This window comes from Ranitomeya variabilis, chromosome 7 (genome assembly GCF_051348905.1).
Source record: "Ranitomeya variabilis isolate aRanVar5 chromosome 7, aRanVar5.hap1, whole genome shotgun sequence".
Classification (NCBI taxonomy): Eukaryota; Metazoa; Chordata; class Amphibia; order Anura; family Dendrobatidae; genus Ranitomeya; species Ranitomeya variabilis.
Window position 1 is genome coordinate 17,001,028 of NC_135238.1, and position 26,019 is coordinate 17,027,046.

Here is a 26,019-nt window from a genome sequence, read left to right on the forward strand (position 1 = left end):
AGGGTTAATGCCACCTTGCTATTGTAAGGTGACATTAAGCCAGATTAATAATGGAGAGGCGTCAATTATGACACCTATCCATTATTAATCCAATTGTAGGAAAGGGTTAAAAAACACACACACACACATGATTGAAAAGTATTTTAATGAAATAAACACAGCGGTTGTTGTAATAATTTATTGTTCTCTCAAATCCATTTGCAGTCCCTCGCTTGGCAACATAATAAACGCACAAGATACATACCTTCTGATGTACTGTCAGGTCCAACGATGTAATCCATCTGAAGGGGTTAACTAATATTACAGGCAGGAGCCCTGCTAATGCAGCGGTGCTCCGTGCCTGTAATCCCTGGCGAATGAATGAAATGTAGGTCATTGACCTACATTTCCTTCAGTCGCGTGATGCGCCCCCTGGTGGATGTCCTCATATGACCTGGAGCGTGGGAAAAAGTTCCCAGGCTGCAGTTCATGAGAACATCCACCAGGGGGCGCCTCACCGCGACTGAAGGAAATGTAGGTCAATGACCAACATTTCATTCATTCGCCGGGGATTACAGGCACGGAGCACCGCTGCATTTAGCAGGGCTCCTGCCTGTAATATTAGTTAACCCCTTCAGATGGATTACATCGTTGGACCTGACAGTACATCAGAAGGTATGTATCTTGTGCGTTTATTATGTTGCCAAGCGAGGGACTGCAAATGGATTTGAGAGAACAATAAATTATTACAACAACCGCTGTGTTTATTTCATTAAAATACTTTTCAATCATGTGTGTGTGTTTTTTAACCCTTTCCTACAATTGGATTAATAATGGAGAGGTGTCATAATTGACGCCTCTCCATTATTAATCTGGCTTAATGTCACCTTTCAATAGCAAGGTGGCATTAACCCTTCATTACCCCATATCCCACTGCTACAGGGAGTGGGAAGAGAGTGGCCAAGTGCCAGAATAGGCGCATCTTCCAGATGTGCCTTTTCTGGGGTGGCTGGGGGCAGATGTTTGTAGCCACGGGGGGGCCAATAACCATGGACCCTCTCCTGGCTATTAATATCTGCCCTCAGTCACTGGCTTTACCGCTCTGGCGGAGAAAATTGCGCGGGAGCCCACACCAATTTTTTCCGCCATTTAACCCTTTATTTTAGCAGCTACAGCGCAGAAATTTTGCACATACACACTACTAACATTAGTAGTGTGGAATATGCAAAAAAAAGGGGATATGAGATGGTTTACTGTATGTAAACCATGTCTCATATCCTGTCGGGTTTGTGCAGGAGAAATAAAAAGCCGGCAATTGAATTACCGGCTGTTCACAGATATCGCGCTGATTGAAATCTAAATACAGAATATATATATATGTGTCACAATGACATATATATATATATATATATATATATATATATATATATATATATATACTGTATATATGTTTTCCCGAACATTTGAGCACATAAATCCATTAGATGTCGGTTTTGCAAGCCTGCGCGAAAATCTCGCAGTACGGATGCCATACGGATTACATACGGAGGATGCCATGCGCAAAATACGCTGACACACCCTGACTACGGATCACTATTTTGGGAACATTTCTCCGTATTACGGCCGTAGTACGGACGTATAATACGTGGCGTATTGTCTTACGCCATGTGTGACCCCAGCCTTAGGGTGCTAGTTGGTTCACCAAGATAGATCTTCGTGGTGCGTATAACCTTGTGCGTATTAAGCAGGGAGATGAATGGAAAACAGCATTTAATACGCCCGAGGGTCATTTTGAGTACTTGGTGATGCCTTTTGGACTCTCTAATGCTCCTTCTGTGTTTCAGTCCTTCATGCATGATATCTTCCGAAAATATCTGGATAAATTTATGATTGTTTATCTGGATGATATTTTGTTTTTTTCTGATGATTGGGACTCCCATGTGAACCAGGTCAGGATGGTGTTTCAGGTTCTGCGTGATAATGCTTTGTTTGTGAAGGGCTCAAAATGTCTCTTTGGAGTACAGAAGGTTTCTTTTTTGGGTTTCATCTTTTCCCCTTCTACTGTGGAGATGGGCCCAGTCAAGGTCCGTGCCATTCATGACTGGACTCAGCCCACGTCTGTTAAGAGCCTTCAGAAGTTCTTGGGCTTTGCTAATTTTTACCGTCGTTTTATCGCTAATTTTTCTAGTGTAGTTAAACCTTTGACGGATATGACCAAGAAAGGTTCCGATGTTTCTAATTGGTCTCCTGCGGCCGTGGAGGCCTTTCAGGAGCTGAAGCACCGGTTTACTTCGGCGCCAGTCTTGTGCCAGCCGGATGTCTCTCTTCCCTTCCAGGTTGAAGTTGATGCTTCTGAGATTGGTGCAGGGGCCGTTTTGTCGCAGAGAAGCTCTGATTGCTCTGTGATGAAGCCACGTGCTTTCTTTTCCAGAAAATTTTCGCCTGCTGAGCGGAACTATGATGTTGGTAATCGGGAGTTGTTGGCTATGAAGTGGGCATTTGAGGAGTGGCGACATTGGCTCGAGGGAGCTAAGCATCGTGTGGTGGTCTTGACTGATCATAAAAATCTGATTTATCTCGAGTCTGCTAAGCGTCTGAATCCTAGACAGGCTCGTTGGTCATTGTTTTTCTCCCGTTTTGACTTTGTGGTCTCGTACCTGCCTGGTTCGAAGAACGTGAAGGCTGATGCGCTTTCTAGGAGTTTTGTGCCTGACTCTCCGGGAGTCTCAGAACCGGCTGGTATTCTCAGAGAGGGAGTGATTTTGTCTGCCATTTCCCCAGATTTGCGATGAGTGCTGCAGAAATTTCAGGCTGATAGACCTGATCGTTGCCCACCAGAGAGACTGTTTGTCCCTGATAGATGGACCAGCAGAGTTATTTCCGAGGTTCATTCTTCGGTGTTGGCGGGGCATCCTGGGATTTTTGGTACCAGAGATTTGGTGGCTAGGTCCTTTTGGTGGACTTCCTTGTTGCGGGATGTGCGTTCCTTTGTGCAGTCCTGTGGGATTTGTGCTCGGGCTAAGCCTTGCTGTTCTCGTGCCAGCGGGTTGCTTTTGCCCTTGCCTATCCCGAAGAGGCCTTGGACGCACATTTCCATGGATTTCATTTCGGATCTTCCAGTGTCTCAGAAGATGTCGGTCATCTGGGTGGCGTGTGATCGTTTTTCTAAAATGGTCCGTTTGGTGCCCTTGCCTAAGTTGCCTTCCTCCTCCGATTTGGTTCCTTTGTTCTTTCAGAATGTGGTTCGTTTGCACGGCATTCCTGAGAACATTGTGTCTGACAGAGGATCCCAGTGTTGTGAATTGGATTATTTGGCTCCCTCTTGTGGTCACTAGCTACATGACACTTTGAGTTTCTTTCCCCAGCTTGGTACCCACCTGGCTCGTTAGTCCAGGGGTGTTGCTATTTAAGCTTCCTGGATTTTCAGTCTGGTGCCTGGCATCGTTGTTATCAGTTCCTTTCTGTTTGCTCCTGTCTGCTGGTCCTGGTTCTTGCAAAATAAGCTAAGTCCTGCTTCCTTGTTTTTTGGTTATTTGCATTGCTCTTATTTTTTGTCCAGCTTGCACTAAATGTGATTCCTGATTTTGCTGGAAGCTCTAGGGGGCTGATATTCTCCCCCTGGGCCGTTAGACGGTTCGGGGGTTCTTGAATATCCAGCGTGGAAATTTTGATAGGGTTTTTGCTGACCGTATAAGTCATCTTACTATATTCTGCTATTAGTCAGTGGGCCTCTCTTTGCTAAAAACCTAGTTCATTCTTACGTTTGTCTTTTCTTCTTACCTCACCGTTATTATTTGTTGGGGGCTTGTATCCAACTTTTGGGGTCTTTTCTCTGGAGGCAAGAAAGGTCTATCTTTTCCCTTCTAGGGTTAGTTAGTTCTCCGGCTGGCGCGAGACGTCTAGAACCAACGTAGGTACGTTCCCCGGCTGCTGCTATTTGTGGTGCTAGGATCAGGTATACGGTCAGCCTAGTTACCACTGCCCTATGAGCTGGTTTTTTGTGTTTGCAGACTTGGTAATAACTTCTGAGACCCTCTGCCATTGGGGTCATAACAGTATGCCAGGCCAAAGGTGAATGTTTAATGCATTGCAGAAGTGGGATAATAAGAAAGGAAATTCTGAGTTTGTTTTTTTTTTTTCTCTTTCTTCCTCCCCTTAACCTCTGAGTGGCTTGAGCTTGCTGCAGACATGAATGTCCAGACTTTGATTACTAGTGTGGATCAGCTTGCTGCTCGTGTGCAGGGCATACAAGATTTTGTTACCAGTAGTCCTATGTCTGAACCTAAAATACCTATTCCGGTATTGTTCTCTGGAGACCGATTTTAAGTTTAGGAATTTCAGGAATAATTGTAAATTGTTTCTATCTCTGAGACCCCGTTCGTCTGGAGACTCAGCTCAGCAAGTTAAAATTGTTATCTCTTTCTTGCGGGGCGACCCTCAGGATTGGGCCTTCTCGTTAGCGCCAGGAGATCCGGCATTGGCAAATATTGATGCGTTTTTTCTGGCGCTCGGGTTGCTTTACGAGGAACCCAATCTTGAAATTCAGGCAGAAAAAGCCTTGCTGGCTATCTCTCAGGGCCAGGATGAAGCTGAAGTGTATTGCCAAAAATTTCGGAAATGGTCCGTGCTTACTCAGTGGAATGAGTGTGCTCTGGCCGCAAATTTCAGAAATGGCCTTTCTGAAGCCATTAAGAATGTGATGGTGGGTTTCTCCATTCCTACAGGTCTGAATGATTCCATGGCGCTGGCTATTCAAATTGACCGGCGTTTGCGGGAGCGCAAAGCCGCTAATCCTCTTGTGGTGTTGTCTGAACAAACACCTGATTTAATGCAATGTGGTAGAATTCAGACTAGAAATGAACGGAAAAATCATAGACGTCAGAATGGGTTGTGTTTTTACTGTGGTGATTCTACACGTTATATCAGCATGCTCTAAACGCCTAACAAGGGTTGTTAGTCCTGTCGCCATTGGTAATTTGCAACCTAAATTTATTTTGTCTGTGACTTTAATTTGCTCATTGTCTTCCTACCCTGTTATGGCGTTTGTGGATTCAGGTGCTGCCCTGAGTCTTATGGATCTGTCATTTGCCAAGCGCTGTGGTTTTGTTCTTGAGCCGTTGGTAAATCCTATCCCTCTTAGAGGTATTGATGCTACGCCATTGGCGGAAAATAAGCCGCAGTTTTGGACACAGGTAACCATGTGCATGACTCCTGAACATCGGGAGGTGATTCGTTTTCTTGTTCTGCATAAAATGCATGATTTGGTCGTTTTGGGTCTGCCATGGTTACAGACCCATAATCCAGTCTTGGATTGGAAGGCAATGTCTGTGTCAAGTTGGGGCTGTCAGGGAATTCATGCTGATTCCCCGCCGGTGTCTATTGCTTCCTCTACTCCTTCGGAAGTTCCTGAGTATTTGTCTGATTTATCAGGATGTATTCAGCGAGTCCAGGTCCAGTGCCCTTCCTCCTCATAGGGACTGTGACTGCGCTATAGATTTGATTCCGGGTAGTAAATTTCCTAAGGGAAGATTATTTAATCTGTCTGTACCTGAGCATACCGCAATGCGTTCGTATATCAAGGAGTCTCTGGAGAAGGGGCATATCCGTCCATCCTCTTCCCCTCTTGGTGCGGGATTCTTTTTTGTGGCCAAGAAGGACGGATCTTTGAGACCTTGTATAGACTATCGGCTTCTGAATAAAATCACTGTTAAATTTCAGTATCCTTTGCCTCTGTTGTCGGACTTGTTTGCCCGGATTAAGGGTGCCAAGTGGTTCACCAAGATAGATCTTCGTGGTGCGTACAACCTTGTGCGCATTAAGCAAGGAGATGAATGGAAAACTGCATTTAATACGCCCGAAGGTAATTTTGAGTACTTGGTGATGCCTTTTGGGCTCTCTAATGCTCCTTCAGTGTTTCAGTCCTTTATGCATGATATCTTCCGGAAGTATCTGGATAAATTTATGATTGTTTATCTGGATGATATTCTGTTTTTTTCTGATGATTGGGACTCCCATGTAAAGCAGGTCAGGATGGTGTTTCAGGTTTTGCGTGAGAATGCTTTGTTTGTTAAGGGCTCAAAGTGTCTCTTTGGAGTACAGAAGGTTCCCTTTTTGGGTTTTATTTTTTCCCCTTCTGCGGTGGAGATGGACCCAGTCAAGGTCCGAGCTATTCATGATTGGACTCAACCCACGTCAGTTAAGAGTCTTCAGAAGTTCTTGGGTTTTGCTAACTTCTACCGTCGTTTTATCGCTAACTTTTCTAGCGTTGTTAAACCTTTGACGGATATGACCAAGAAAGGTTCTGATGTTGCTAACTGGGCTCCTGCAGCCGTGGAAGCTTTCCAAGAGCTGAAGCGCCGGTTTACTTCGGCGCCTGTTTTGTGCCAGCCTGATGTCTCACTTCCCTTTCAGGTTGAAGTGGATGCTTCTGAGATCGGGGCAGGGGCCGTTTTGTCGCAGAGAGGCCCTGGTTGCTCTGTAATGAGACCATGTGCTTTTTTTTCTAGGAAGTTTTCGCCTGCTGAGCGGAATTATGATGTTGGCAATCGGGAGTTGTTGGCCATGAAGTGGGCATTTGAGGAGTGGCGTCATTGGCTCGAGGGTGCTAAGCATCGTGTGGTGGTCTTGACTGATCACAAAAATCTGATGTATCTCGAGTCTGCTAAATGCCTGAATCCTAGACAGGCCCGTTGGTCATTGTTTTTCTCCCGTTTTGACTTTGTGGTCTCGTATTTACCAGGTTCAAAGAATGTGAAGGCTGATGCTCTTTCAAGGAGCTTTGTGCCTGACTCTCCTGGAGTCGCAGAGCCAGTTGGTATTCTTAAAGAGGGAGTAATCTTGTCAGCCATTTCTCCGGATTTGCGACGTGTGTTGCAGAGATTTCAGGCTGGTAGACCTGACTCTTGTCCACCTGACAGACTGTTTGTTCCTGATAAATGGACCAGCAGAGTCATTTCCGAGGTTCATTCCTCGGTGTTGGCAGGGCATCCGGGGATTTTTGGCACCAGAGATTTGGTGGCTAGGTCCTTTTGGTGGCCTTCCTTGTCACGGGATGTGCGGTCATTTGTGCAGTCCTTTGGGACTTGTGCTCGAGCTAAGCCTTGCTGTTCTCGTGCCAGCGGGTTGCTCTTGCCCTTGCCTGTCCCGAAGAGGCCTTGGACACACATTTCCATGGATTTCATTTCAGATCTTCCGGTGTCTCAGGGCATGTCTGTCATCTGGGTGGTATGTGATCGCTTTTCCAAGATGGTCCATTTGGTGTCTTTGCCTAAGCTGCCTTCCTCTTCCGATCTGGTTCCTTTGTTCTTTCAGAATGTGGTTTGTTTGCACGGCATTCCTGAGAATATCGTGTCTGACAGAGGATCCCAGTTTGTTTCCAGGTTCTGGCGATCCTTTTGTGCTAAGATGGGCATTGATTTGTCGTTTTCGTCTGCCTTTCATCCTCAGACTAATGGCCAAACGGAGCGAACAAATCAGACTCTGGAGGCTTATTTGAGGTGTTTTGTTTCTGCAGATCAGGATGATTGGGTGACCTTCTTGCCATTGGCTGAGTTTGCCCTTAATAATCGGGCTAGTTCCGCTACTTTGGTTTCGCCATTTTTCTGCAACTCTGGTTTTCATCCTCGTTTTTCCTCGGGACATGTTGAGCCCTCTGACTGTCCTGGGGTGGATTCTGTGGTGGATAGGTTGCAGCGGATCTGGAATCATGTGGTGGACAACTTAAAGTTGTCACAGGAGAAGGCTCAGCGTTTTGCCAACCGCCGCCGCGGTGTGGGTCCCCGACTTCGTGTTGGGGATTTGGTGTGGCTGTCTTCTCGGTTTGTTCCTATGAAGGTCTCCTCTCCTAAATTTAAGCCTCGCTTCATCGGTCCTTATAAGATTTTGGAAATCCTTAATCCAGTGTCCTTTCGCTTGGATCTTCCGGTGTCGTTTGCCATTCACAACGTGTTCCATAGGTCTTTGTTGCGGCGCTACGTTGTGCCTGTGGTTCCTTCTGTTGAGCCTCCTGCTCCGGTGTTGGTTGAGGGCGAGTTGGAGTACGTGGTGGAGAAGATCTTGGATTCTCATCTCTCCAGACGGAGGCTTCAGTATCTGGTCAAGTGGAAGGGCTATGGTCAGGAGGATAATTCCTGGGTGGTCGCCTCTGATGTTCATGCGGCCGATTTGGTTCGTGCCTTTCACGCTGCTCATCCTGATCGTCCTGGTGGTCTTGGTGAGGGTTCGGTGACCCCTCCTTAAGGGGGGGGGGTACTGTTGTGAATTGGATTATTTGGCTCCCTCTTGTGGTCACTAGCTACATGACACTTTGAGTTTCTTTCCCCAGCTTGGTACCCACCTGGCTCGTTAGTCCAGGGGTGTTGCTATTTAAGCTTCCTGGATTTTCAGTCTGGTGCCTGGCATCGTTGTTATCAGTTCCTTTCTGTTTGCTCCTGTCAGCTTATTTTGCAAGAACCAGGACCAGCAAAGTCCTGCTTCCTTGTTTTTTGGTTATTTGCATTGCTCTTATTTTTTGTCCAGCTTGCACTAAATGTGATTCCTGATTTTGCTGGAAGCTCTAGGGGGCTGATATTCTCCCCCCGGGCCGTTAGACGGTTCGGGGGTTCTTGAATATCCAGCGTGGAAATTTTGATAGGGTTTTTGCTGACCGTATAAGTCATCTTACTATATTCTGCTATTAGTCAGTGGGCCTCTCTTTGCTAAAAACCTAGTTCATTCTTACGTTTGTCTTTTCTTCTTACCTCACCGTTATTATTTGTTGGGGGCTTGTATCCAACTTTTGGGGTCTTTTCTCTGGAGGCAAGAAAGGTCTATCTTTTCCCTTCTAGGGTTAGTTAGTTCTCCGGCTGGCGCGAGACGTCTAGAACCAACGTAGGTACGTTCCCCGGCTGCTGCTATTTGTGGTGCTAGGATCAGGTATACGGTCAGCCTAGTTACCACTGCCCTATGAGCTGGTTTTTTGTGTTTGCAGACTTGGTAATAACTTCTGAGACCCTCTGCCATTGGGGTCATAACACCCAGTTTGTGTCCAGATTCTGGCGATCCTTTTGTGCTAAGATGGGTATTGACTTGTCGTTCTCATCGGCTTTTCATCCTCAGACTAATGGCCAAACCGAGCGAACTAATCAGACGTTGGAAACTTATTTGAGATGTTTTGTTTCTGCGGATCAGGATGATTGGGTGACCTTTTTGCCACTGGCTGAGTTTGCCCTTAATAATAGGGCTAGTTCTGCCACTTTGGTTTCGCCCTTTTTCTGCAATTCTGGTTTTCATCCTCGTTTTTCCTCGGGCCAGGTTGAACCTTCTGACTGTCCTGGGGTTGATTCTGTGGTGGATAGGTTGCAGCGGATTTGGAACCATGTGGTGGACAATTTGAAATTGTCACAGGAGAAGGCTCAGCGTTTTGCCAACCGCCGCCGCGGTGTGGGTCCCCGACTTCGTGTTGGGGATTTGGTTTGGTTGTCTTCTCGGCATTTTCCTTTGAAGGTCTCCTCTCCTAAGTTCAAGCCTCGCTTTATCAGTCCTTATAAGATTTTGGAAATCCTTAACCTGGTGTCTTTTCGTTTGGACCTTCCAGCGTCATTTGCTATTCATAATGTGTTCCATAGGTCCTTGTTGCGGTGCTACGTGGTGCCTGTGGTTCCTGCTGTTGAGCCTCCTGCCCCGGTTTTGGTTGAGGGCGAGTTGGAGTACGTAGTAGAGAAGATCTTGGAGTCTCGTATCTCTAGACGTAGACTTCAGTATTTGGTTAAGTGGAAGGGCTATGGTCAGGAGGATAATTCCTGGGTGGTTGCCTCTGATGTTCATGCGGCTGATTTGGTTCATGCATTTCACGCTGCTCATCCTGATCGCCCTGGGGGTCTTGGTGAGGGTTTGGTGACCCCTCCTCAAGGGGGGGGGGTACTGTTGTGAACTGTGTTTCTGGGCTCCCTCTTGTGGTCACTAATGGTATTGTATGAGTCATGTCTTTCTGCAGGCCTGGGCTTCAGCTGTTTCATTAAACTGTGGGTGTTCCCTATTTAGTCCTCCTTTGGACTCAGTCTCTTGCCTGGCATCAATGTATTCAGTTCTATTTGGTCTCCTCCTGATTCCTTGCCATCTGACTCATTCAAGAAAAGCTAAGTCCTGTTTGCATTCTTTGGATCATTTGTATTTTCAGTGTTTTTTGTCCAGCCTGCTCAATATGTGATTTCTAGCTCGCTGGAAGCTCTAGGGGGCTGATATTCTCCCTTCACATCGTCAGTTGGTGTGGGGGTTCTTGAATATTCAGCGTGGATGTTTTTGCAGGGTTTTCTGCTGACCACATAGTTCACTTTCTATTTTCTGCCTATCTAGATTAGTGGGTCTCACTTTGCTGAATCTAGTTCATCTCTACGTTTGTGTTTTCCTCTTACCTCACCGTTATTATTTGTTGGGGGCTTTCTATATCTTTGGGGTTTAATTTCTCTGGAGGCAAGTGAGGTCTTAATTTTCCCTCTAGGGGTAGTCAGTTCTCCGGCTGGCTCGAGACGTCTAGAATCAACGTAGGCACGTTCACCGGCTACTGTTAGTTGTGTGTTAGGATCAGGTATGCGGTTAGCCCAGTTTCCACCTCCCTAGAGCAGTTCCTATGTTTTTGCAGGATCCTCTACCACTAGGATCATAACACAAACCATCTCGATTGGTTCAGGTCTGTGACTGTGGAGGCCAGGTCATCTGGCGTAGCACCCCATCACTCTCCTTCTTGGTGAAATAGCCCTTACACAGCCTGGAGGTCTGTTTGGGGTCATTGTCCTGTTGAAAAATAAATGATGGTCCAACTAAACGCAAACCGGATGGAATAGCATGTCGCTGCAAGATGCTGTGGTAGCCATGCTGGTTCAGTACGCCTTCAATTTTGAATAAATCCCCAACAGTGTCACCAGCAAAGCACCCCCACACCATCACACCTCCTCCTCCATGCTTCACGGTGGGATCCAGGCATGTAGAGTCCATCCGTTCACCTTTTCTGTGTCGCACAAAGACACGGTGGTTGGAACCAAAGATCTCAAATTTGGACTCATCAGACCAAAGCACAGATTTCCACTGGTCTAATGTCCATTCCTTGTGTTCTTTAGCCCAAACAAGTCTCTTCTGCTTGTTGCCTGTCCTTAGCAGTGGTTTCCTAGCAGCTATTTTACCATGAAGGCCTGCTGCACTAAGTCTCCTCTTAACAGTTGTTGTAGAGATGTGTCTGCTGCTAGAACTCTGTGTGGCATTGACCTGGTCTCTACTCTGAGCTGCTGTTATCCTGCGATTTCTGAGGCTGGTGAAAACTTATCCTCAGAAGCAGAGGTGACTCTTGGTCTTCCTTTCCTGGGGCGGTCCTCATGTGAGCCAGTTTCTTTGTAGCACTTGATGGTTTTTGCCACTGCACTTGGGGACACTTTCAAAGTTTTCCCAATTTTTTCCCAATTTTTCAGACTGACTGACCTTCATTTCTTAAAGTAATGATGGCCACTTGTTTTTCTTTCCTTAGCTGCTTTTTTCTTGCCATAATACAAATTCTAACAGTCTATTCAGTAGGACTATCAGCTGTGTATCCACCAGACTTCTGCTCAACACAACTGATGGTCCCAACCCCATTTATAAGGCAAGAAATCCCACTTATTAAACCTGACAGGGCACACCTGTTTGATGCCTTCAGTGTGAATGTACAATTTTCAAAGTTATGAAAATACAGAAAAATCTTTAAATGAAAAGGTGTGTCCAAACTTTTGGTCTGTACTGTGTATATATATATATATATATATATATATATATATATATATATATATATATATATATATATATATATATATATATACACACACACACAGTATATATCAGGATTAAAGGGGATCTGCATCACTGAGGTGGGTGTTGATGAAGTTCCTGTGTCCGACCTCCCATGTGCCATTAATAAGACAGAAGGGTCCTAGGGGCCCCTCAGTTATTAGGGCCCCATAGCTACAAATATAGCTACCTACAATTGTGTTTTTGCTTCTTCTGGATTAAAACCGTGTAGTTATTTTTGAATCCTACTAATATTTGTCTCTTTTTTCCTTAGAGAGGACTGACGAGCGTCGATCTGTTTTGCCCCCTCTGAGTAATCCCACCCAGGAAGAACCGAATGCAGTTATTAAAAACCAGGCAGGTTGGTAATCTGCAAAAATCCTTCACGTTAACGGCTAGTGCGGGCTTATCCATGTGGAGCAGTTCCAGCATTTGGTCTGTATCTTTTACCATATTTTACGTCACTTCTATTTTTTTCCAATAGTTACTTTGCACCATCAAGGTCGCTTGTTCCTGGCTATGTGAGCCCTCCTGTAACTCATGACTATGGTCTGTTCGTGAATATTCAAGCTTACCAGTAACCTCTGATTGCGACCTGTGCCTTACTATCCCAGCTGGGCCAATAGTCTATGATCATGGACAATTCCTGACTGTGCCAGCTGGACCAATAATCTGTGATCGTGGCCAGTTCCTGACTGTGCCAGCTGGGCAATAATCTGTGATCGTGGCCAGTTCCTGACTGTGCCAGCTGGACCAATAATCTGTGATCGTGGCCAGTTCCTGACTGTGCCAGCTGGACCAATAATCTGTGATTGTGGCCAGTTCCTGACTGTGCCAGCTGGGCAATAATCTGTGATCGTGGCCAGTTCATGACTGTGCCAGCTGGGACAATACTCTGTGATCGTGGCCAGTTCATGACTGTGCTAGCTGGGCCAATATTCTGTGATCGTGGCCAGTTCCTGACTGTGCCAGCTGGGCAATAATCTGTGATCGTGGCCAGTTCCTGACTGTGCCAGCTGGACCAATACTCTGTGATCGTGGCCAGTTCCTGACTTTGCCAGCTGGGCAATAATCTGAGAATGTGGCCAGTTCTTGGCTGTGCTAGCTGGGCCAATACTCTGTGATCATGGCCAGTTCCTGACTGTGCCAGCTGGGCAATAATCTGAGAATGTGGCCAGTTCCTGACTGTGCCAGCTGGGACAATACTCTGTGATCATGGCCAGTTCCTGACTTTGCCAGCTGGGCAATAATCTGAGAATGTGGCCAGTTCTTGGCTGTGCTAGCTGGGCCAATAATCTGAGAATGTGGCCAGTTCTTGGCTGTGCTAGCTGGACCAATAATCTGAGAATGTGGCCAGTTCTTGGCTGTGCTAGCTGGGCCAATAGTCCATGATCCTGTCCCGTTCCTGACTGTGCCAGTTGGGCCAATATTCTGTGATCCTGATCCATTCCTGCCAGCTTACCAGTGAGCCACAACCATGGGCCACATCCTTAGGATCTCAATATAGAGACCACATTAAGACATTATAAGATGGGGTACACATAATATTTAAATGTTTGTAAATGGAAAACTTGCAGAACCTACAGAACTGCAAGTAAAATTTATGTCTTAGTTTTGATTCATTATTTTCATTTCATTTGCAGAAATATTAATGGATCAATCAACTGGAGGGCCTGGTTCTGGCCGAAATAACTCTTCAGTAACAGTATGGGACAAAGGTAAAAAAATAACCTGATCTCCTCTCCTCCTGCTTCCACCAAAGGGCCCCGAATATTTGACAACCAATGAAAAAAGGAAACATTTTGTAGTCAGCATTGATTCCCGGCCAGCGGGGGTGAAGTCAGAGAGGGTGAAGTCAGAAGGGGTGAAGTCAGAGGGGTAAAGTCAGAGGGGGCGAAGTCAGAGGGGGCGAAGTCAGAGGGGGCGAAGTCAGAGGGGGCGAAGTCAGAGGGGGTGAAGTTGGGGGTGACGTCAGGGGGGGTAACGTCTGGGAGGGTGAAGTCAGAAGGGGCGAAGAGTGGCAGAATATTGCTTTGGAACGTAGGAGAACAGCAATGCTGGGGGCCCCTAGTACAGATATTACATAATACCAGCTTGCCCATTACCACACCTTGGTTATTTTTTTAAAATGTGCTTTTTTAATTTTCTAGGTACCTCATTCATAAGAGAGTAATATGGTGGAAAACTTCAAGAAGTTGATAGCTGATGCTAGGCTGAAGAGCTTACAATCTACACAGAGCTTATCTTAGTAACTATACTAAGAGGAACTTGAGGACATTTTATTAGTGCAGACATCAGGATGGAAATCGAGCTCCTCGGAGGGCGGCAAAGTCTAAAGAAGGATCAACATATGGAAATAGGATATTCTGTTGCAGCGCTCAGCAGTCCACCTGTACGATAGTTTAATGTGGGTCTCACACCCTTGAATTGCTGGCTATCAGGGCATTATTTTTGCAGTATGAACTATTGTTTTCAATGACTCCATACAAAAAAAAAACAATTTGACATTTCAAATATTTTTTTCCATTACAGTGTTTCAACATAAGGGATGAATTTTATGATAGCTTATTAGTTTGGACTCAAGCAGTCATAACGATCAATGGATTTTTTTGTTTATATCAATATTTACGTTTGGAGGAAAAAAAGGACATTTAAAATTAGGTATTGTTTATAATAGCTTTTACATTTTTTCATGTTTTTTTAGTCTTCTCAAAGGACTTGAACTTGCAATCTTTTGATCACTTATATAATATACTTGTAGTTTACAGCACTGTGATACATTACTTCTTAACTGTATTACTGTGGATATGTCATATCATGTGATACAAATAATAATGTACAAAGTAAAAGCCTGCCATGACCTTATGTGACATTTAAAAAAAAAAGAAAAAAGTGTTTTTTATTTAATAAAAGTATCACGAAACTCTGAACAATTCGTGTGTGTGTGTGTATATATATACATATATATATATATATATATATATATATATATATATATATATATATATATATATATATATATGTACAGGAATATAACTACTATAATACTGCTCCTATGTATAAGAATATAACTACTATAATACTGCCCCTGTGTACAAGGATATGACTACTATAATACTGCTCCTATGTACAAGAATATAACTACTATAATACTGCTCCTATGTACAAGAATATAACTACTATAATACTGCCCCTATGTACAGGAATATAACTACTATAATACTGCTCCTATGTATAAGAATATAACTACTATAATACTGCCCCTATGTACAATAATATAACTACTATAATACTGCTCCTATGTACAAGAATATAACTACTATAATACTGCTCCTATATACAAGAATATAACTACTATAATACTGCCCTATGTACAAGAATATAACTACTATAATACTGCTCCTATGTACAAGAATATACTATAATACTGCCCCCTATGTACAAGAATATAGCTACTATAATACTTCCCCTATGTACAAGAATATAACTACTATAATACTGCTCCCTATGTACAAGAATATAACTACTATAATACTGCCCCTATGTACAAGAATATAACTACTATAATACTGCCTCCTATGTACAAGAATATAACTACTATAATACTGCCGCTATGTACAAGAATATAACTACTATAATACTGCCTCCCATGTTCAAGAATATAACTACTATAATACTGCTGCTATGTACAAGAATATAACTACTATAATACTGCCCCTATGTGCAAGAATATAACTACTATAATACTGCCTCCTATGTACAAGAATATAACTACTATAATACTGCTGCTATGTACAAGAATATAACTACTATAATACTGCTCCTATGTACAAGAATATAACTACTATAATACTGCTGCTATGTACAAGAATATAACTACTATAATACTGCCCCTATGTGCAAGAATATAACTACTATAATACTGCCTCCTATGTACAAGAATATAACTACTATAATACTGCTGCTATGTACAAGAATATAACTACTATAATACTGCTCCTATGTGCAAGAATATAACTACTATAATACTGCCTCCTATGTTCAAGAATATAACTACTATAATACTGCTGCTATGTACAAGAATATAACTACTATAATACTGCCCCTATGTGCAAGAATATAACTACTATAATACTGCCTCCTATGTACAAGAATATAACTACTATAATACTGCTGCTATGTACAAGAATATAACTACTATAATACTGCTCCTATGTACAAGAATATAACTACTATAATACTGCTGCTATGTACAAGAATATAACTACTATAATACTGCCCCTATGTGCAAGAATATAACTACTATAATACTGCCCCTATGTAGAAGAATATAGCTACTATAATACTGCCCCTATGTACAAGAATATAACTACTATAATACTGCTCCTATGTGCAAGAATATAACTACTATAATACTGCCCCCTATGTACAAGAATATAACTACTATAATACTGCCTCCTATGTACAAAAATATAACTACTATAATACTGCCCCCATGTACAAGAACATAACTACTATAATACCGCCCCTATGTACAAGAATATAACTACTATAATACCGCCCCTATGTACAAGAATATAACTACTATAATACTGCCCCCTATGTACAAGAATATAACTACTATAATACTGCCCCCTATGTACAAGAATATGACTACTATAATACTGCCCCTATGTACAAGAATATAACTACTATAATACTGCTCCTATGTACAAGAATATAACTACTATAATACTGCCCCTATGTACAAGAATATAACTACTATAATACTGCCCCTATTTACAAGAATATAACTTCTATAATACTGCCCCTATGTACAAGAATATACCTACTATAATACTGCTCCTATGTACAAGAATATGACTACTATAATACTGCCCCTATTTACAAGAATATAACTTCTATAATACTGCCCCTATGTACAAGAATATAACTACTATAATACTGCCCCTATGTACAAGAATATGACTACTATAATACTGCCCCTATGTGCAAGAATATAACTACTATAATACTGCTCCTATGTACAAGAATATAACTACTATAATACTGCTCCTATGTACAAGAATATAACTACTATAATACTGCCTCCTATGTACAAGAATATAACTACTATAATACCGCCCCCGTGTACAAGAACATATCTACTATAATACCGCCCCTATGTACAAGAATATAACTACTATAATACTGCTCCTATGTACAAGAATATAACTACTATAATACTGCTCCTATGTACAAGAATATAACTACTATAATACTGCCTCCTATGTACAAGAATATAACTACTATAATACCGCCCCCATGTACAAGAACATAACTACTATAATACCGCCCCCATGTACAAGAACATAACTACTATAATACCGCCCCTATGTACAAGAATATAACTACTATAATACCGCCCCTATGTACAAGAATATAACTACTATAATACCGCCCCTATGTACAAGAATATAACTACTATAATCCTGCCCCTATGTACAAGAATATAACTACTATAATACTGCTCCTATGTACAAGAATATAACTACTATAATACTGCCCCTATGTACAAGAATATAACTACTATAATACTGCTCCTATGTACAAGAATATAACTACTATAATACTGCTCCTATGTACAAGAATATAACTACTATAATACTGCCCCTATGTACAAGAATATAACTACTATAATACTGCTCCTATGTACAACAATATAACTACTATAATACTGCTCCTATTTACAAGAAATAACTTCTATAATACTTCCCCTATGTACAAGAATATAACTATTATAATACTGCTCCTATGTACAAGAATATAACTACTATAATACTGCTCCTATGTACAAGAATATAACCACTATAATACTGCCCTTATGTACAAGAATATAACTACTATAATACTGCTCCTATGTACAAGAATATAACTACTATAATACTGCTCCTATGTATAAGAATATAACTACTATAATACTGCTCCTATGTACAAGAATATAACTACTATAATACTGCTCCCTATGTACAAGAACATAACTACTATAATACTGCCCCTATGTACAAGAATATAACTACTATGATACTGCTCCTATGTACAAGAATATAACTACTATAATACTGCCCCTATGTATAAGAATATAACTACTATAATACTGCTCCTATGTACAAGAATATAACTACTATAATACTGCTCCCTATGTACAAGAATATAACTATTATAATACTGCTCCTATGTACAAGAATATAACTACTATGATACTGCCCCCTATATTAAGGATGGTGTCTGGCTGCTACATAATGTTACTGTATCTAGTAATGTATCGGGTGCTGCAGTCGGAGGATTGGATACACGGATACATTGTATCAAGCCTGTATGTCGTTTTCAAGAGTTTCCTGTTTGTTTGCATTTTATGATGTATAAATAAAGTATCAATTCTACTTGACGGCTCCTTAGGACTGTAGATATGTCATCTATGCAAATAATCTTTTTTGCAAAAGAAAAAAAATTATTCCACTTGGTTTTTTTTTAGTAAACGGTTTGTTTTCCTGTTCACGCCTGGATCGTCTGATCTACCTGTACTGCATCAGTGCACAAGCTGCGGCCATGTTTTTCCAGTCTGACACGTCAAGCGTTTGTATCGTCAGCAGCATCTATGGGGTTAAATGGTCAGAATCTAAATACCTCCTATTCTGCCACATATTATTACAGCGCGGTGCAGGAAGGGGGTTAAAGAAGTGGCTAAATATATGGGTTTACGAAGAAAAAGTCCTCAGGTACATTCACTCTTATGACGAGGGATGTTTGGACGATCATCTTACATGGGGCTCGGTAACTTCCTGGGAGGAGTGATTTTTTGGCGCCAGAAATAAACTAAGCCGCCGTTTCGGTGCAGCAGAGGCGATTTAGTCCCGAGGGTCACGGACTGAAGCTGACCGTACGGCGAGAACACAAGGCATATAATATCAGGTATGAGTTCTGGACGAGCCGCATTCTCTGCTTTCTCGCCTCTTACTGTCTCTCCTTATTCTTGCCGCCCAGTGCAGATAACGCCCTGACACCGGCGCTGCCCTACAGAACATTTTATGCTGGAGCACAAAAAATACCGAGGATCGGCCAGCTGTAGGAACAAAATAGATAAGAGTCTGGCCAGGGGTCTGTATCTGGTTATGGGGGCTAGTCTGGGTATATTTATCTAAGGGGTCTGGCCTGAGCCTACACTGAGGGGTCCGTGGTCTGAGATCAGGGGCGTACATAGAAATAATGGGGCCCCATAGCAAAAGTCCTAATCGGGCCCCCCTCCCTCAAAAAAATATTAGGCAGAGTAGATGGGGTGACAGTGCAGAGCGAGGTGACAATGTGTAGTGGGGTGACAATGCGTAGCGGGGGTGATAGTGCATAGCGGGGTGACAATGTGTAGTGGGGTGACAATGCGTAGCGGGGTGATATTGTGTAGCGGGGTGATAGTGCGTAGTGGGGTGACAATGTGTAGTGGGGTGACAGTACGTAGCGGGGTGACAGTGCGTAGCGGGGTGATAGTGCGTAGCGGGGTGACAATGTGTAGTGGGGTGACAGTGCGTAGCGGGGTGATAGTGCGTAGCGGGGTGACAGTGCGTAGTGGGGTGACAGTGCGTAGCGGGGTGACAGTGCGGAGCGGGGTGACAGTGTATAGCGGGGTGATAGTGCGTAGCGGGGTGACAGTGCGTAGCGGGGTGACAGTGCGTAGCGGGGTGACAGTGTGTAGCGGTGTGACAGTGCGTAGCGGGGTGACAATGTGTAGCAGGGTGACAGTGCGTAGCGGGGTGACAGTGCGTAGCGGGGTGACAGTGCGTAGCGGGGTGACAGTGCGTAGCGGGGTTCCACTGTTGCACTCAAGGGTACCTGCATCCTGAGGACATGCCAAGCCGGGGGAGGGGGTGACACGTGGTCTGCCGATATTAGTATGGCATGGGATGTAATAGATTCGTAGTCCTGGTACGGTGTCTGTATTTATTTCGGTGATCTGATCTGGGGTGTGTATCTGTTTAGGGGGGCTGGTTTGTAGTGTGTTTATATGTTTGGTTTAGGGTCTGTATTTGTTACAGGAGTCTGGTTTGGGGGTCTGGTTGGAGGGTGCTGTACTTGTTCAGGGTCTAGGTTTGTTAGGGGGATCTAGCTTGGCTGCTATATTTGTTTTGGGGGTCTGGTTTGGGGTGTTTGTTTACAGGTTCTAGGTTGGAGTCTAGATTTGTTGAAGGGCCCTTTTTTGGGATCTGTATCTGTTTACGGAAGCTGATGTGGGGCCTGTATTTAGGGGGTCTGGTCTCAGGTCTGTATTTAGTGGGTCTGTATTGGGGTGGGGGGGTTGTACTTCTTCAAGGGCACCTGCATCTGTTTAGGGGACCTGATCTGGGGGTTGTGTTGATCTTCAGGTGTGATGATGAACTCTCATTATGTCATTCACTTATTTTTTCTTTTACAGGGAAGAATGGGAAAATGTTCCAAGTTTTTCCAATACAAGCTGCCACCGGGGAGCGTATCACAATTATTACAAGGTATAGGACATATCAGGACAGATCGTGTCACATCTGATGACTGTTCACGACCAGGAGTAGAGAAGACTCTTCCCTGCAGAATTATTATGAGCGCAGCTCTGGAATATGATAAAGGTTAGAACTGAGAATAATCATAAGATGCTGTGGAGATACGGGGGTCAGTGAGTGCTCTCGTCCGGTGGCCTGGCTGTCTTTAGCAAGACTGCATAGACCAGAGCTCATACCACTAAATGCCCGATCTCTCGCACCGTTGGCAGAACACTACTCAGACAACACAGGGTGAGGGTAACGGTGTGGCAATAATTTATTGAACCACAACACGCAATAGCAAACAGAACAGTCCCAGCAAAGTACCTAAGATGGCGCACATTACAGAGTCTCACCCTTCCCTTGACTCGCCGGGAATAATAGAAACTGTGACTTCAGATCTTCCAGGGTCGACTACCCCACTTGTGGCAGGCACACAGAAAGGAGGTAACGACAAGCTTAGGAAGATGGTAGTCCATTGAGGTACAAGGCCAGTTGACCAGAGGGTCACAACCTGGCTTCATCTTCCAGGGTCGACTACCCCACCTGTGGCACGCACACAGAGAGGAGGTAACGACAAGCGTAGGAAGATGACAGTCCATTGAGGTACAAGGCCAGTTGACCAGAGGGTCACAGCCTGGCTTCATCTTCCAGGGTCACTACCCCACCTGTGGCACACACAGAGAGGAGTGTCATGATCTCAATGGCAAGAGATCATAGCATAAGCATATATAGGAACTAGCTCTTGGAAGATGGGAACTGAGCTGACCATGAACTAAACCTAACACACAACTAGCAGTGGCCGGGTAGCATGCCTACGTTGATTCTAGATGCCCAGCACCAGCCGGAGGACTAAATAATGCTAGCAGAGGAAAATATTAGTCCTAGCTCACCTCTAGAGAAATACCCCAAAAGGAGACAGAGGCCCCCCACATGTATTGGCGGTGAATTAAGATGAAATAACAAACGTAGGATGAAAATAGGTTTAGCAAATTTGAGGTCCACTTACTACATAGCAGAAGACAGAAAGGACACTTTCATGGTCAGCTGAAAACCCTAATCAAAAACACCATCCAGAAATTACTTTAAAACTCTGTCATTAACTCATAACACCAGAGTGGCAATTCCTGTTCACAAGAGCTTTCCAGACACAGTAACGAAACTACAGCTGTGAACTGGAACAAAAATGCAAAAACAAACATGGACAAGAGTCCAACTTATCTAGTAGTTGTCTAGGAGCAGGAACAAGCACAGAGAGGCTTCTGATAACATTGTTGACCGGCAAGCAACTAACAGAGCAGCAAGGTTATATAGCGACTCCCACATCTTGATGGGAACAGGTGAACAGAGAAGATGAAGACACCAGTTCAATTCCACCAGTAGCCACCGGGGGAGCCCAGAATCCAAATTCACAACAGTACCCCCCCCTCAAGGAGGGGGCACCGAACCCTCACCAGAACCACCAGGGCGATCAGGATGGGCCCTATGAAAGGCACGAACCAGATCAGAGGCATGAACATCAGATGCATTCACCCAAGAATTATCCTCCTGGCCGTATCCCTTCCACTTGACCAGATACTGGAGTCTCCGTCTGGAAACACGAGAGTCTAAGATTTTCTCCACAACGTACTCCAACTCACCCTCAACCAACACCGGAGCAGGAGGCTCAACGGAAGGCACAACCGGTACCTCATACCTGCGCAACAATGACCGATGAAAAACGTTATGAATAGAAAAGGATGCAGGGAGGTCCAAACGGAAGGAAACAGGGTTAAGAATCTCCAATATCTTATACGGGCCAATGAACCGAGGCTTAAACTTAGGAGAAGAGACCCTCATAGGGACAAAACGAGAAGACAACCACACCAAATCCCCAACACAAAGCCGAGGACCAACACGACGGTGGCGGTTGGCAAAAAGCTGAGTCTTCTCCTGGGACAACCTCAAATTGTCCACCACCTGCCCCCAGATCTGATGCAATCTCTCCACCACAGCATCCACTCCAGGACAATCCGAAGATTCCACCTGACCAGAGGAAAATCGAGGATGAAACCCCGAATTACAGAAAAACGGGGACACCAAAGTGGCAGAGCTGGCCCGATTATTGAGAGCGAACTCCGCCAATGGCAAAAAAGCAACCCAATCATCCTGGTCAGCAGACACAAAACACCTCAGATATGTCTCCAGGGTCTGATTAATCCGCTCGGTCTGGCCATTCGTCTGAGGATGGAAAGCGGACGAAAAAGATAAATCTATGCCCATCCTAGCACAGAATGCCCGCCAAAATCTAGACACGAATTGGGTCCCTCTGTCAGAAACGATATTCTCAGGAATACCATGCAAACGAACAACATTTTGAAAAAACAGAGGAACCAACTCGGAAGAAGAAGGCAACTTGGGCAGAGGAACCAAATGGACCATCTTAGAGAAACGGTCACACACCACCCAGATGACAGACATCTTCTGAGAAACAGGCAGATCTGAAATAAAATCCATCGAGATGTGCGTCCAAGGCCTCTTCGGGATAGGCAAGGGTAACAACAATCCACTAGCCCGAGAACAACAAGGCTTGGCCCGAGCACAAACGTCACAAGACTGCACAAAGCCTCGCACATCTCGTGACAGGGAAGGCCACCAAAAGGACCTTGCCACCAAATCCCTGGTACCAAAAATGCCAGGATGACCTGCCAACGCAGAAGAATGAACCTCAGAGATGACTCTACTGGTCCAATCATCAGGAACAAACAGTTTATCAGGTGGGCAACGATCCGGTCTATCCGCCTGAAACTCCTGCAAGGCCCGCCGCAGGTCTGGAGAAACGGCTGACAATACCACTCCATCCTTAAGGATACCTGTGGGCTCAGAGTTACCAGGTGAGTCAGGCTCAAAACTCCTAGAAAGGGCATCCGCCTTAACATTCTTAGAACCCGGTAGGTATGACACCACAAAATTAAACCGAGAGAAAAATAATGACCAGCGCGCCTGTCTAGGATTCAGGCGCCTGGCGGTCTCAAGATAAATCAAATTTTTGTGGTCAGTCAATACCACCACCTGATGTCTGGCCCCCTCAAGCCAATGGCGCCACTCCTCAAAAGCCCACTTCATGGCCAAAAGCTCCCGATTCCCAACATCATAATTCCGCTCAGCGGGCGAAAATTTACGGGAAAAGAAGGCACAAGGCCTCATCACGGAGCAGTCAGAACTTTTCTGCGACAACACTGCCCCAGCTCCGATCTCAGAAGCGTCGACCTCAACCTGAAAAGGTAGAGCAACATCAGGCTGACGCAACACAGGGGCAGAGGAAAAACGGCGCTTAAGCTCCCGAAAGGCCTCCACAGCATCAGGGGACCAATCAGCAACATCAGCACCCTTCTTAGTCAAATCGGTCAATGGTTTAGCAATATCCGAAAAACCAGCAATAAATCGACGATAAAAGTTAGCAAAGCCCAAAAATTTCTGAAGACTCTTAAGAGAAGAGGGTTGCGTCCAATCACAAATAGCTTGAACCTTGACAGGATCCATTTCAATGGAAGAGGGGGAAAAAATATATCCCAAAAAAGAAATCCTCTGTACCCCAAAAACACACTTAGAACCCTTCACACACAAGGAATTAGACCGCAAAACCTGAAAAACCCTCCTGACTTGCTGGACATGAGAGTCCCAGTCATCCGAAAAAATCAGAATATCATCCAGATACACAATCATAAATTTATCCAAATAATCGCGAAAAATATCATGCATAAAGGACTGGAAAACTGACGGAGCATTAGAAAGACCAAAAGGCATCACTAAATACTCAAAGTGGCCCTCGGGCGTATTAAATGCGGTTTTCCACTCATCCCCCTGCCTGATTCGCACCAAATTATACGCCCCACGAAGGTCAATCTTAGAGAACCACTTGGCCCCCTTTATGCGAGCAAACAAATCAGTCAGCAACGGCAATGGGTATTGATATTTAACAGTGATTTTATTCAAAAGCCGATAATCAATACATGGTCTCAAAGAGCCGTCTTTTTTTGACACAAAGAAAAAACCGGCTCCTAAGGGAGATGACGATGGACGAATATGTCCCTTTTCCAAGGACTCCTTTATATATTCTCGCATAGCAGCGTGTTCAGGCACAGACAGATTAAATAAACGACCCTTTGGGTATTTACTACCCGGGATTAAATCTATGGCACAATCGCACTCTCGGTGCGGAGGTAACGAACCAAGCTTGGATTCTTCAAAGACGTCACGATAGTCAGACAGGAACTCAGGAATTTCAGAGGGAATAGATGATGAAATGGAAACCACAGGTACATCCCCATGAGCCCCCTTACATCCCCAGCTCAACACAGACATAGCTTTCCAGTCGAGGACTGGGTTGTGAGATTGCAGCCAAGGCAATCCTAGCACCAAATCATCATGTAGATTATACAGCACCAGAAAGCGAATAATCTCCTGGTGATCCGGATTAATACGCATAGTTACTTGTGTCCAGTATTGTGGTTTATTATTAGCCAATGGGGTGGAGTCAATCCCCTTCAGAGGAATAGGAGTCTCCAAAGGCTCTAAATCATACCCACAGCGATTGGCAAAGGACCAATCCATAAGACTCAAAGCGGCGCCAGAGTCGACATAGGCGTCCGTGGTAATAGATGACAAAGAGCAAATCAGGGTCACAGATAGAATAAACTTAGACGGTAAGGTGCAAATGGAAACAGATTTGCCAAGTTTTTTAGTGCGCTTAGAGCATGCTGATATAACATGAGTAGAATCACCACAATAGAAACACAACCCATTTTTCCGTCTAAAATTCTGCCGCTCGCTTCGGGACAGAATTCTATCACACTGCATACTCTCTGGCGATTTCTCAGTGGACACCGCCAGATGGTGCACTGGTTTGCGCTCCCGCAAACGCCTATCGATCTGAATAGCCATTGTCATGGACTCATTCAGACCCGCAGGCACAGGGAACCCCACCATAACATCCTTAATGGCATCAGAGAGACCCTCTCTGAAAGTCGCCGCCAGGGCGCACTCATTCCACTGAGTAAGCACAGACCATTTACGGAATCTTTGGCAGTAAATTTCCGCTTCATCTTGCCCCTGAGATAGGGACATCAAAGTTTTTTCTGCCTGAAGCTCCAAATGAGGTTCGTCATAAAGCAACCCCAAGGCCAGAAAAAACGCATCCACATTGAGCAACGCAGGATCCCCTGGTGTCAATGAAAAAGCCCAGTCTTGAGGGTCGCCCCGGAGCAAGGAAATCACAATCCTGACCTGCTGTGCAGGGTCTCCGGCAGAGTGAGATTTCAGGGACAAAAATAATTTGCAATTATTTCGAAAATTCTGAAACCCAGATCTATTCCCCGAGAAAAATTCCGGCAAAGGAATTCTCGGCTCAGATACAGGTGCATGACAAACAAAATCTTGCAAATTTTGTACCTTCGTGGCGAGATTATTCAAACCTGCAGTTACACTCTGAAGATCCATTACAAACAGGTGGACACAAAGCCATTCAAAGGAGAGGAAAAAAAAAAAAATATATATCAGCAGACTACTTATTTCTCTCCTTTCTCAGCCAAGGATTTTAACCCTTTAGTGGGCCGGTCAAACTGTCATGATCTCAATGGCAAGAGATCATAGCATAAGCATATATAGGAACTAGCTCTTGGAAGATGGGAACTGAGCTGACCATGAACTAAACCTAACACACAACTAG

At 44.2% G+C, this 26,019-nt stretch overlaps 1 long non-coding RNA gene across 1 annotated transcript in view; it reads left to right on the plus strand.

Moving 5' to 3' along the window:
• LOC143784454 (uncharacterized) overlaps positions 1 to 14,702 on the plus strand; it is a 34,687-nt gene extending 19,985 nt beyond the window's left edge. The window contains exons 4-6 of the long non-coding RNA XR_013217787.1: positions 12,044 to 12,130; positions 13,413 to 13,487; positions 13,920 to 14,702. This is a non-coding gene — a long non-coding RNA (uncharacterized LOC143784454). The remainder of the gene's footprint in view (positions 1 to 12,043; positions 12,131 to 13,412; positions 13,488 to 13,919) is intronic.
• Positions 14,703 to 26,019: the final 11,317 nt, after the last annotated feature.